The sequence below is a fragment of the Rhipicephalus sanguineus genome, unplaced genomic scaffold (genome assembly GCF_013339695.2).
Source record: "Rhipicephalus sanguineus isolate Rsan-2018 unplaced genomic scaffold, BIME_Rsan_1.4 Seq10967, whole genome shotgun sequence".
Lineage (NCBI taxonomy): Eukaryota > Metazoa > Arthropoda > Arachnida > Ixodida > Ixodidae > Rhipicephalus > Rhipicephalus sanguineus.
The window spans coordinates 516,183-529,173 of record NW_023614315.1 but is presented as its reverse complement, the minus strand read 5'-3'; the positions used below and the strand labels follow the sequence as shown (position 1 = coordinate 529,173).

Sequence of the window (12,991 nt, the reverse complement as noted above, 5' to 3'; positions counted from 1 at the left end):
AGGAGTCGCCTTCACTTGAAAACATCCGTCGAGACCTGCACATTTAGTTTTCGTGGTTTTGACGCTGTGCGAATGGCTGAGGCCGTCTCTGCGTCTGCGATGCACTTTCAGCGCGTAGACTGTCGTTTTGTACGTTGGTGGTAACGACGTTTGCAGTGCCAACGCATCAGTCACTGAAGGTTGTATTTTCTTTAAGCCCGAACCGCACGTACGCTCCCAAACGCTCACGGTGCGCGCGTCATCGCGCGCAGCCCGGGCGTCTCCGGCGAGTTATGGCGGTTTCCACCCACACACTACGCGCGAAGGCGCACGCGAAGCGCGCGCTTCCTCATACGTGCAAGACATCGTTTCGTACAAAATTACTGATAGTTTATCAGAATACTTACCAAACTTCCTTCTGTTACCTTTTTTATTGTTAGATGCATGCAAAAGTAAATAAGAACTAAAATTTTTCACATGATGTGTATCATCATCCGTCGGTCAAGCCGGTGCTGGTAACAGCCATGCCACAGTGCGCTTCCGAGCGCGCGCCGTCTCAAGGTCGATATCAGTCGCCGCGAACACTCGCGTACCGCGCGCGTTTTTCCGCGCTTGCTTCGTCTGCGCATGCGCGGCCTCCGGAGCGCGTACAGCCAACGTACAGCGCGCGCTCGGCCAGCGTACGTGTGGTTCGGGCTTTACATTTTAGACGTTAGTTACTGCAGCACGATGTGGCCCCCGTGGTGTATACGTCTTCAAAGTGCTGCCACGTTGCTCCAGCTCTGAAGACGCCGATGCAGAGCGCCAGATCAAGAAAACGCGCTTGCTGAACCGCAAGCTGACGGCTACGCTGAAACGCCTGCCGTGTGTTCGAATCTTGAACGCCGAGGTAAGTTTACGCTGACATACTGGTGCGCGCCGCTGAGGGAAATGCCGTACCGTCGTGGTCGGCACGCAGCTTTTTTTAAGAACTTTTTAGCCGCGCTAGTTGCTCATTGCTTGCGGTAAAGTGATGCGGTAGAGGTCTTGCGGGTTAAAGTACTGACATGCCGACCACGACGGTATGGCATATCCGTATTGCTGCACGGTAAACCTGCACTGCCAACAGACCCGATTAAAGCGGTATGTAGATGCGTACCGTCCGCACCGCATTCTAACGAATTTTAAAACTTAGTTGTAAGTGCTCCTAGCAATTTTCTCCCGTGTATATGCGTTCATCTGAAATACCTGACTGTTGTCAGGTACCTGACAAGGCGTTCACACGATGTTGAGATACAGGGAAAATACCGAAATGAAGGTGACAATGCACGTTAAGCAAATACAGTGAAAACGTGCACACCTTTTAGTGATCTTGCATGTGGCCATTATACACAGTGGAAAACAAGGCCTTGAAATTTAATGCCCTTTCTTTAAGACTGTGACATACATGGACAGTGAGGATGCTTTTCAGTATTTAGATTTAGCGGAGTGAGGCAACGTGGTGCCATTTTTAGTAGAGGCATTTGAGAATACATGGCTTGCATGTGCCGTCACATGAGCTGGCTCGTATGTTAGAGACAATGTTGATAAACCATTCCAATGTCCGTGGAATGGTTTATCAACAATGGCAGTGGTAGTGACACAAGCATCCTAGCCTTTCTCACCGAAGGCCACTAATAGAGTAAGACAGTGTTTTCAAGGCATGGGAAAAGAAATGTTTGACTGAAACATCAGTATGTGGTGATACCAAATTCAGAAAACCGCCAGTGTCTGCATCTTCTCAGTGACAACCAACTCACTATGACGTTGTTAGGTAACTTTTGTTACCCTTGAATAAATGAAAGCCCACAGGTCACTGCTATCTCGATCTGTTTCAGTGGACGAATGAAAACCTGTCGACGAAATGGGTTCATGTATGTGAGGTACCTTTTGAAAAGGCAACAAATAAAATTAACGTTTCAGAGCCACTATAGGCCCCTTGTTCACAATAAAGAATGCGAAGAGGGTGATTATTTATGGCCTAGGTGCCAGTGGGTGCTGGTGTATATCCTGGGTAGGTCAACACATGTACAGCTAAAGTAAGTTGCACACATACCACATTTGAGATCAGATGTATAAAGATTTTCTTCATTGCGATTAGAGCAGTGGTGTCCAAATTAATCGCTTGGTTAGTAATGAATAATTATCCACCAGTGTTTGAGCATGTCTTGCCTTTCTCAAGGCACTTTTTATGGTGTTTTGTTGTTTGAACTTTTCGTTCCACTAATGTAGGATGTGTCACAGTTCACGCATTTTGTGGGTAACCTCCTGGAAACTTCGAAGGAGCACTTTGATTCTTTGGGAGGACAAACGGGAACAGCAAAAGTATGTGGGCATCCCATGGTGCAGGGAATAAGCGAGTCACTTGCAAAATTTTTTTACACTAATTGTGTGAGAATTTCCCAGATGCCAAAAAACTAGGTAACATGACAGCTCACACATGTTAAAGACCTCTTGGAGCAATAAAAGTTACCAGGGGTAATCTACAAAATTCCACGCATGAACTTTTATACGACTTATATCAGTGAGACTAGAAACCTCAAACGAAGTTCATCGTCAACAAACAGTGCAGCAGTGTACAATAGACAAAGAAGGGAACGGTTGTCTTTGTTCCCTTCTTTGTCTGTTGTCCACTCCTACACTTTTTGTTGAAGATGGATTAGCAACTAGCCCAATCTCAAAGCTTGCCTCAGATGAAGGATTCAACACCAATATTCCCACTCGTTCAGAGCTTTGGCAATTTTAGAGCCCTGTAAAAGCCGTTTATTCATCAATAGAGAGCCATTGGGTGTTTCCCAATATGCCTTACAAGTTTGCCATTGAAAGTTCTGTCTACGTTAATGCAACAGCTTAAACATAATAATTCTAAGTTAGAAACACAGACAACTGGCTAGAACGTGCTATCATATCCTAGTGGAAATGGAAGGACCGTAAATTATAGTGATAGAATCTAGCACACTTTTTGCAGTTTCAACAGGATTTGCATTTTTAAAATGTGTTTCAATGTTGCAAAAACCGGTTTGTTGTGCAGCCTGGTCGACAGGCCTTCATACTGTGCAAAGGAGCCATTCGGATTGCTGTACAGTCTTCTGTTCTTTACATGCACCATAATTTGTGCTTGATATTACAATCTATATTATTAGGCATCCCCACTTTATTCTATGCTTTTTATAAGGCAAAAGGAGTGATTGCTGAGAGGCGGCTTTGCCATCACTGTGACTAAGGGAACTGGCAACCTGTGTCAAGCCGTGGTGCTTATGCGCAGTGCGTATACATGCTGAGTGCACAAACACGAACCACAGCAACAGGTGCTTTATAAGCACAATGTTGCTTTCTTATAGATAAGGCCTTGCTCGTTTGCTGGCGTATTATTGCTATTGTGCTAAACTACCACTGTTTACAATGTGTTGTGTGTATGACTGAGTTGGTGCGTAAAATTGTGATAAAAATTTCGAGCCATTCCATTTTGTGAAGGCAGGTTACCAGTGAAGCTGTCTAGCACATAACACAAAAATATGAACAAATGTATGAACTCGTTTCTTGTTATGATTGGTGGTAAATGTGATGAAAGGTACACACACACACACTTGTTGTCTTGATCGGTGGGTCATTATTTTTTGGTCATGGTGATGACGACGGCCTTATTGTTGCTATGATGCGCAATGATCAGCTTGGTTACAACCTTGCACATGTTCTTAGCCAGAGTCTCATCTATGCCTGTCTGGTGGTGAGAGGTGCGGTTTGTACAAATTGTGTCGCACAGGAAGCCAAAGCATTCTAACACAAATTGAATAACTACGGTGGTTTGTTTTTGTGTTTTATATTTTTTTCAAATTAGAGGGTAAAAATTGGGTGCTATTATTCAAGCTGATAATTTGAGAGAAATGACATTTTTCGTGGAACCATCATTGAACTGCATGTTTTTGGGGGGGTTTAGTTTAGAAATGCTACATGAAATACATTTACACAAATTGATAAGTCAAAAGGACAGTAAAGAGCCTTGATAACATCTAGGAAAAGACACATTTAATTCACAAAAAGCTGATCACCGATTTTTTACGCGTCCTTGTTAACATGTTGCATGTGCAGCATGTTGGTCTTCATTCGAGAGCTGTCTCACCTTTGGATGTTCAGAGGCATCCACTTCCACCTTGAGCACCGCACCGTGCAGCCAACGCTCCGCGGAGCGTCTCTCGCGGGCGGCTGGGGCACGCAAGCGCAGTGACAACTGTAGGTGGTGCCTTCGCCGCGTCGTCTGCTAAAGCGCAGCGGCTCCGCCCAATCGCGCTTGCTCTTCGATGAAGGTAACTTAATCTCATGGAAATCGAGAAGCGCAGCGACTGCGCCTCGTTCCGCACTGCTTTTTCTCCTACTGTTTTCTTTTTCTGCATGCGATCTTAAAAGTAATAGACCTTGGCCCGTGCATGAGTGAGATCGCCAAGCCGGGCTGGCACTCCCGCAACTAAGCTACTCAGATGCTTTGTGCCGTACAGTTAGAATATTCCCGCTACTCACACGGTTGTTTTCATCAGCTGAAAGTTTGGCGACACAAAGTCGACAATAAAAAAAATATAAGTTTGCGCTGTGAATTGAAGGCTCACGGAAAACTTTCTGCTTCGTGCTAAAGTTTTGAGCCAAGAAATATATAAAGCGATACGCGGTGCTTTGGGTCACCCAGCAATAAAAAGGGAGTCAAGCTTTATTCAGCGCCTGCTTACAGAAGTAATCATTTGTCAGCGGCGCTTCTTTGGTGAACTGATTGCGTGATAAGAGTTCAGCTGAAAACTCTATTAGAATGCTTCTTCATTTTTCTGCATGAATGGTACGAATAAGCATAGTTGCACATGAGTAGCAAATTAGGGCGGCGTATTGGCGAGTTAAATTCGCTAGCGCATGAAGGCAGCAGTGCTGATAACACCTGAATGTAATGTAACTTCTCTGAAATTGGCAAATTGCTCACATCCTTTTGTTTTCAGGCGAGTAACAATCCAAACTTTCGCACATTTAAAGCTGTTATGTCAGACCTTACCATGCATTTATCGCCAATTTTGCGACGCCTAGCTTTGAAGCTGATCAAAAACATTTGCGTGAGCAGCGGGAACATTCTGGCTACTGGGCTCAAAGGAGCTGAGTTGCTTAGTTGTAGGAGTTCAAGCGCGGCTGTGAAAGTTTACTCATGCACGGACCGAGGTTTATTGGTTGTGAGATCGCATCCAGAAATGAAAGAAAACACTAGCAGCAAAAGCTAGACGGAACAAGGTGCAGTCGCTTCGCTTCTTCTGAACCGTGCCGGATGCTGGATTTGCATGCGCATAGCAAGAGCGAAGTTAGCTTCACCGCAAAGCAAGTACAATTCGGCAGAGCTGCCGCGCTTTAGCAGACGACGCGGCGAAGGCTCCGCCTAGAGCTGTCACTGCGCATACGCGCTAGTTACCCAAGCAACCAAGAGAGGCGCTCCGCGGAGTGCTGGCCGCACGGTGCGGTGTTCAAGGTGGAAGTGGACGACTCTGTACCTCAGCTGAAAGAACCCTCTCAACATCACAGCTTTCATTAGCTATAGTCGGGTACAACTTTAGAAGGCAGCGGCATTTTCCCCTCAAAGGCGGATGCATACGAGCCTCCACCAATAGGCGCGCACTTCAGGTGACGTCATGAGCCGGACGGCCGGTGACCCCGCCGACGGAGAACATGCCTAACATGCCTAGCGGGACTATTTCTTTAGTCGCGGAGGCAATTGGCTGCTGCGCTTCGGTCATCTGGGCGGGGCCTCTCCTGTCTTCTAAAGTTGTACCCCACTATAGGCACAGCAATGTCATTGCAGCATTTGCTGGCCTCGGGTAGTGAGCAGCAGAGTCATGCCAATATTCAGTGAGTTCAGCAGCTGGTTAGTGTGGATTGCTTCCAGCAAGTACTGGTTGCACTTGTGAAGTGAATTCATGTTTTTAGTCTCTAAAATGAAGGTAGGTCAGTTGTTATGAAATGACTGTCTCAGCAGACAAGAGTCTCTTGCAATGGATTCAATACTGCTTGCAATTTCCATAACGTTTGGTGGTTTTCACCTTTGTTTGAGACGTTCCGTTTAACAGTGCAGTACCATTCTGTGGAGAGTTTTGTGCAAAACTCCACGCAGCATCTTTTCACTAATGTGGTGCTGCTGTTGGGTTACGTAGACAAAGCGGGTTTTACCAGTCATTGTTGAAAGCTCGCCGACCATCTGCAGATGATGGAGGATTTTAGCAAGTTTTGAAGGCGTCCGGACGGTTGCTTGCATCTGTGTGCGAGAGCAGACAATGCAGCACTGCATGTGTCACAACTTTGTGGGTGCACTTGTTCTAGCTTCCTACACGGTGATGTCGGTGTCCAACTTGTCGCCCAGAAACCGAAACCGAAAGTCGTTCATACAAATAAGGCGATGTGAAATAGTTTCGAGAGAATACATGAATTTGGGAGTGTGTCTCATGCTTCCTAGATCAATAAGAAACGTTTGCAACAAAGAATGCACAAGCCACAAATTTGATGGCACCACCCCTTTAAGTGGTTGTGTGTGAACTTGACGTCAATTTGGACACTTTGGTGGCTTTGTAACTCCTATCTAACAAAAATAATGCAACATGTTTTTAGAGATTAAGTTAGAGCATGTGCTTGGCTTTAATTCTGGGGAGTTTAAAGAAAATTGAAGATGGCCTTTTTTTTTTTTAAACTGAATTTCGAAGTATTTTATTTTTACAGACGTTTCTTACCATATGCATTTATGGTTTGCGTCTGACACCATCCTCTGCAATCATACTTAGCACAGTGGTTAACCTAATGCGTGGCAAATCTCTGGAAAATTTGGGAAATTTCGAGTATTATAGACGCGTAGTGAAAAAACCTGAAATTAGAGCATTGTTGAGCAATGGGTGCCGTATTTGCAACTTCTTTTGCATAAGTTATGGGCAACAGAACTGCAACATAACATTTTATAAATGCACGTTACTCACAGTAAGCCAAGAAAAATTGACTCGCAGCTGCAATAATTTCTTTGTAGGATCTCGTCAAAATCGTATTTTCGGGAAATTCGCGAAAAGCAGTTCTGCTGAGTGAAGACTTCCGTCCAAATCTTTTTGACTTAGGCAAATTTTTTTTTTTTTCGCAAAACTAACATTGGTTTCGTGGCCCTAGGGACTCATACAGCAAAATATTTTTTTTTTTTCAGCGAAATTAAAGGGGTCCACAGACATGCACCGATGTTATCTGAATACACTCTATCTGCTACAAAGTAGTAATCTTCATGTTTGCTCATGGAATCTTTATGAAATTGGAAAAATGTGGAACTAGCTGTACATTTGGTAATTTGCCCTACCTGCACGCTGTGGCACATAGGCTATACATAGGCGCCCCACTGATGCTTTTTTAGTGTGAGCAATGGGGCCATAGTGGTCCCGAAGCATCAATTTTATGTACTTTTAAAAAATTTGAGGCGCGTTCTAATATGTTAATCTGGTACCTTCCCCATCTAACAAGTTTTTATCAGACTTTTGACTATGTAGTGAAGTGTACATCACAGGCTTGCTGTGTCAAAATTCTTCTATTATCCGCACCAGGCTCTTCTCTAACACTGTTGTCTTTCACATATGAACATTGGATGCTTGCACGTGTTCTCCATGTATGGCAGGCTGAAATATTCATATTTATTTTCGTTGGCTGCTGCTTCCTTGCGTTAGTGTCAAAGCAGTTGGGGCATTATACAAATGTGCAGGCAACCATTAATTGAATCTGAAATGCATGTGCCGTATTTACTCGAATCTAAGCTGATGTTTTTTTATAAAAAACAATGTGCGAAAGTGGGGGGTTGGCTTAGATTCGAGTACAATGATTAAGTTTTTTTTTTCTGGCCTTGCGAATTTCGAGTGTCGGCCTACAATCGAGAGCGGCCTAGATTCGAGTAAGTACGGTACATATTCTAGTACTGTCACTATAGCTTCAGTGGTGGTTGGTCAGCTTTCAGTAGTGATTCATCGTAATGGTGGATGCAGGGTGTCGGAACGAAATGTTTTTCGTTTCGGTTTTAGTTTTGTTCAACCGAAAAAAGTTCCGTTTCTGTTCCGGAACTAAAAAAATAATGTTTTGTAACGGTTCTTATTTTTATGCAAAAATTTGAAGGTAAAGTAACGATAAAAACATAGGATTTGTGGTAAACTTGCGCTCCTCTTAAGAACGTGGGACGGGTAAAACACGTTCTTCCCGCATTCTTCAGAGGAGCGCAAGTAACTGTACGACGAATTGCTACAGACTAGCGCGAGCTATGTGGGGTGTCGTGGCTGTGGCTGGCCCAGAAACCTGTCAGGGAGGAGACCAAGACAAACCAGCAACCATCTTTACTCCGCCGAGTCTCGGCCACAACTGCGAGCTGCGAGCGTGCCATCGTTCGTTTTCTTCTTCTACGGACGACGCGCTTGCAGCCGCCGCTTTTATACTTGTCTATACGCTTCTATACACTTATAGGAAGGAAGAACCAGAGGTCAGCAACAGGAAAGAGCAGGCAACCACAAACGGTGGCAGCAAGGCGGCTGCCATGACGACTGCTAACCCGAAAATGGATGCGGAGCCCCCAGTTGCCACGGACAACACCGGGACCTTGGTTACGTGGTGGACGAACCGTGCCGACGTGTGGTCGTGCATGCCACGTGCTGTCCGCTGTGGCCAAGGATAGCGGCTACTGCGCCCTCCTCCCCAGTTTCACCGGAGGGGAGGGGGCAGTATAGAAGCGGTGGCTGCAAGCGTGCTGGCCATAGAAGAGAATGATGAGCGATGGTGCGCTCGCAGCTCGCACTCAGCAGCCACTGGCAGCGGGCAGTTGCGGCCGAGGCTCGGCAGAGTAAAGATGGTTGCTGGTCTGTCTTGGTCTCATCCCTGAGGGGCTTCTGGGCCAGCCACACAATACCCCAAAACTAGCACCCTTCCAAGTTACTGTATTTAAATTTCTCAAAAGTGAATTACGATTTTTCTGAGCAGGTTCTATGTTTTGTGTCAAGGGAGTGAGCATTTTCTCAGAAGCAGCCCGTCATCGAGGGTGCAAGACCGCTGTTCTGATAAAACAAACTTCAGCACCGAGAATGCCCTCTCCACACTAGTGTGACTGGCACACGAAAGTCCACTTGCATTAATATAAACAGCTCTGGTTGCCACTCTTTTCATTTTTCATAAAATTTGAACATCTTTACTTTGGAATTCTTGCATGAGATAAGCGCTAACACTATACCCTGACATATGTATTATTGCTCACGTTGCATGACCTCGGTTGTTCCAGGTCACCAAGTTTTCCTGGGAACTGAAAACTGATAAAAAATATTTCGGTTTCACTCTGGAACGAAATAATAGATAACGTTTGTTATTTTCGTTCAGGCCAAAAATGTCTTTGTTTTTGGTTTTAGTTCCGTTCCGACACATGGGGTGGATGGCTATGTAATTTCAAGCTGTGATATTGGTGCAAGCCACATATACAGGGGCAATGCAAACATTCAAAGGAGCGTGTATTGATTTCAAAAGTTCCGGCTGAGCCCCTTCTAGCAGTGAAAAATTTTCACATTGCAGCATACTAGCAACACGTTATGTTGCCAAATTTTTCCATTATCTTATGAAACTGTAGGCTGTGGTTCCATGTTGTTCACTTCCCTTTCTTTTTGTTTAGTGACTTCAGTTGATCTGCAAGTTCTTTCTTGTCTCAATGCATCACATTTTTCCTAATTGCACTAATTTTTTTTGTTCCTACAGCATCGGTTTCTCAATTCCTCGAAAGAGCCACGACGTGCGTTCTTAGCAATTGATGGGTACCATGTGCACAGAGGCCAAGGGATCGATCAGCTGGCCAAAATCATCGTCAGTTCTCTTGCCCGTGACTTCGGACCTGGAGTGAAGTCACATGCACACAGCGAGCTGGGTATCTGCTACAGGCTGCTGAAATGCAGCCACTGCAACACAAAAGGCCACGAAGTCCTGCGAGTGCAGCAAATTCCTTCGCCTACCTTCCCAACATGAACCAAGACTGCTTTAGATCATCTTAATGTGTAAAGCAGCACACAAAAACAAGACATGAAAGGAGGAATACAATTGAACAGGCCAACCACTGCACTTGCAATTAGCTTATTTTGAAGGGAAAAAAAGGAGGGGGTAATACACATATGCACAAGTGCACAACATTCAAATTTTTTTAAGCACCGTTATGAGCAAAAGTCATTGTTGCATGTGGTGCACTTGTGGGTATGTACTATATACATATTTTTTAAAAGAATAAACTAGTGGCAAGTGCAACAGTTGTCCTGTTGAATCATATTAATCCTCTTGTGTCTTTTTTTCTGTGCGCTGCTTTACATGTTCAGATGCTCTGTCACCAATTCACCCGACTTTCAACCTTACTGAAACTTGGCAAATGCTGCCTGCCATGAAACGGCCCTTTTCAGGGCCACTCATGTGTTGTCCGGCTGGTTGCGAATGCTCCCAACTGTTAACCAGATAGCCTCCTTGAAACTTGAGAGGAGTTGTGCGGCGCATGTTGACTCTGCTGGCTGTATATTACTTTTGTATAATTAAGATTGTGCCACAGGGTCTTTCAATTGAAAGTAATACATATAGCATGACCTTGCATTATCTTTCATAAATGCTAATCACTACTCGAACAAATCGAGAACGTTTCTGTATTGCAGCAAATAAATGTAGAAATTGCATATGTCATCACACCTTTATTGCCCAAAAAATTGCATTTATTGCACATTCATCAAGCAAGTGACCTATGCAGGACACTATCTCTGCAAGCTCAGATGTGCACGCGCAGGCCTTGCATTTATGGCTTTGCTATCTCGGCAGCCCTCTGTTCTATTGCTACCTGTGAATGTGCCAAGCAGATTGGTCTGAACGGCATCACAAGTAGCTAAACACATTTTAGAGCGCAATGAACTGGGCTAGTTGGTACTACTTCATTATGTCACAGTGCGAGGAAAGAAGCCAAGGCACACAGTGCTGTGTCCCAGCTTTTTCCTCGTTCTGGGAGCACTGGAACAATGAACATTTGAGAACATTCACTTGGAGCTCCTACCATCACATTAGGCTACATGCTCCAAGCCCAGCTCGTCCAGACATGATTCAAGGCATCACAGTTGTGTTCGCATACATCATCTGTGTAGAGAACAAGTTATTTTGAATTGAAAAATGGCCATCCACCTGTTGTGTACAAGGCTACCAGGAAATCCATACTGATTTCTCAGAAAGGAAGACAAAAAAGTCGTACTGTTCCTGGGCTCAAGCCTGGAACCAACACCTTTCCAGGGCTGTTTCTCTACAACTGAGATAGCCAGTAGGCTAGCAATGGGCAGTGTAAGGGCCAATTAGTTAAAAAGTCAAAGCACACAGAATGTGGCAAATGGGTCCTGTGAAAACGTGTAGCAGCTTTTAGCAGAAGATTCTGCATTAATATCTATTTATGAAAATCAAACTTGAAAGAAAAATCATTACTTGCAGCTGGTTATAAGCTACTTATACCTACTGTGCTCTCCACAGAACTCGTTTGTCATATTGAGTGTCCATGCGCTTCAAACTGAATTTGCCCTCGCACTTTGATTACTAGCATACTGGTTAGCTTAAATGGTAGAGCGACCACCCCGAAAAAAAGTCGTTCTCGAGTTCAAACTGTGGACCATGTCAAATTTTTTGCCAACTAAAATGCTGTTCTTTATGAGAAATCCATATGAATTTTCTCGTAGCTTTGTGCAACAAATGGGAGTGGATGGCCATTTTTACATTCATAACCCTTTCTATGTTGTGCAAAACTCCGCTGTTATAAACGAGTCATTTTCTAGCAGCCAACAGCACATCATAGTGTTTGTAGATCTGGAGTGCTTCCCAATACGGACCACTGAGAATGGCACAGTTGCATTGTGGGGCAAAAGTATATGGACAGTTTGTGCCACTGAGCAAGCTTATGTTATGAGGCCCAGCAGCACATAGTGCTGGCATTGTTGACATAGTTCCTTGAAAGGCAGTGGGGGTTAACATAGGCTGAAGTTGAGGCATCTCCATTGTAGTGCAGACAAAACGGGTGCGGATAGTTCGTTCATACTACTGAGAGAAAGTAACGGAAGACATGGCAGCAACACACAATGCCGTTTATGAGTTTGCAAGGCAGGCCAACTGCACCAAGGCGGATGAACTGCAAACAAGAGAGCCACATGGTGTTTCTAAGTGTCAGGCTGTACGTCACGAAAATTTAGCTCAAGAAAGTGAGCCCATAGTGTGCACTATAGGTGACCGCATCTGTTTGTATATAACATGGCAAATTAGCTGATTGGTACAAACTGAGTGAGAAGAGTTTAGCAAGAGTTTCATGCCACGTCTTGAATGTGCTTGAAAAAGTGCGTGAGCCAACATGTTAATAGGCTGCTATCGAACAATGTATCTAGTTTTTCTTTTCTAGTTAGACCTGTATATCCGAAAGTTGGCCTCCGAGACAAATATGTATTATGGGTGTCATACTGTCAATTTTGATCACGATGGGACCTGACTGGGTAGAATTTCTCTACTGTGATTATTTACTGTATGCAAGTTGCAGAAACGAGTCAATCAACTGTTGAGAAATTTGACCCTGATTGGGCTTAATTGCGATCAGCAGTGCACCATGTGACAACGGTATCATCCGAGTTAGTTTCTAAGTATGGTCTACATCCAAGCCGTGGATGGATCAACCTGTAAACCTAAAGCGGCGGCACTTACGACTGCAGTTTCGCAAAGTCGTACTCTGTCTTGCTGCAGCTTTTAGCACACCATTCTTTCTATAACTGTTTGAGACGCTTTGTATACAACTGTCTACATCACATGTTTTTGCTAGTCGTGTTGACTAGTGGCTAAGAAAGAACAAGATACATTTAAGAGTGGATAAATTGAACCTCCTGTGTAATAGATCTGTTTTCAACTTCATTTTGCAGTGTACTGTTAAATATAGTCAATTAGCAGAAGGCACTACCAT

The 12,991-nt window shown here is 44.4% G+C and overlaps 1 long non-coding RNA gene across 1 annotated transcript; it reads left to right on the top strand.

Moving 5' to 3' along the window:
- The first annotated feature begins 704 nt into the window (after positions 1–704).
- LOC125756511 (uncharacterized) lies at positions 705–10,705 on the top strand. Its single transcript, XR_007414558.1, has 2 exons — positions 705–868; positions 9,751–10,705. It is a non-coding gene; the product is annotated as an uncharacterized LOC125756511 (long non-coding RNA).
- The last annotated feature ends 2,286 nt before the right edge of the window (positions 10,706–12,991 follow it).